Raw genomic sequence first — 1,338 nt, forward strand, 5'->3', positions numbered from 1 at the left:
TAGATATGAGATATAGATAGATAGATAGATATGAGATGTAGATAGATAGATATTAGATAGATAGATAGATAGATATGAGATATAGATAGATAGATATGAGATATAGATAGATAGATATTAGATAGATAGGTATGAGATAGACAGATAGATAGATATGAGATAGATAGATAGATATGAGATATAGATAGATAGATATGAGATGTAGATAGATAGTTATGAGATGGATAGATAGATATGAGATAGATATAAGATAGATAGATATGAGATATAGATAGATATTAGATAGATAGATATGAGATAGACAGATAGATAGATATGAGATAGATAGATAGATATGAGATATAGATAGATATGAGATGTAGATAGATATTAGATAGATAGATAGATAGATATGAGATATAGATAGATAGATATTAGATAGATAGATATGAGATAGACAGATAGATAGACATGAGATAGATAGATAGATATGAGATATAGATCGATAGATAGATAGATATGAGATGTAGATAGATAGATATTAGATAGATAGATAGATAGCTAGATAGATAGATATGAGATATAGATAGATAGATATTAGATAGATAGATATGAGATAGACAGATAGATAGATATGAGATAGATAGATAGATAGATATGAGATAGATAGATAGATAGATAGATATGAGATAGATAGATAGATAGATAGATAGATAGATAGATAGATATGAGATAGATAGATAGATATGAGATATAGATAGATAGATATGAGATATAGATAGATAGATATTAGATAGATAGATATGAGATAGACAGATAGATAGATATGAGATAGATAGATATGAGATATAGATAGATGGATAGATATGAGATATAGATAGATAGATATGAGATGTAGATAGATAGATATTATATAAGATAGATAGATATATTAGATAAGAGTCATCCGGGGGGTCTGATCTCTATCAGATATCACTTCATCCATAATCCAGTTGTCTTCTCATGCCGGCCATGTATTATGGTGACGTTCCAGTTCTGATGAGATATCAGATTAGCTCCTGTTCAGGATGTAAAATGAGGACTTTGTGTATTGCTGGGATTATATCTTCTTTTTAATCTTTCCTATTGTTATGTCTTGTTCCATCTGCTGCACACAGACTGCAGCCGGGGAGCGTGGAAACTCATCTCTTGACTAATAGTTTTACCTTATCCCAACCCGACAAGCCCTCCTGATATGAAAGCTGCCCTGGAGATTGCTGAACTGGAGAACTCTTGATAGTCAGCTGTTGCAGTGGCTCCGTCTTCTTCAGTAACACCCATGCAGGGCAAATATCCGTTCAATTGTAGTTCTGCTTTAGT

This window comes from Eleutherodactylus coqui, chromosome 4, assembly GCF_035609145.1.
Source record: "Eleutherodactylus coqui strain aEleCoq1 chromosome 4, aEleCoq1.hap1, whole genome shotgun sequence".
NCBI lineage: Eukaryota > Metazoa > Chordata > Amphibia > Anura > Eleutherodactylidae > Eleutherodactylus > Eleutherodactylus coqui.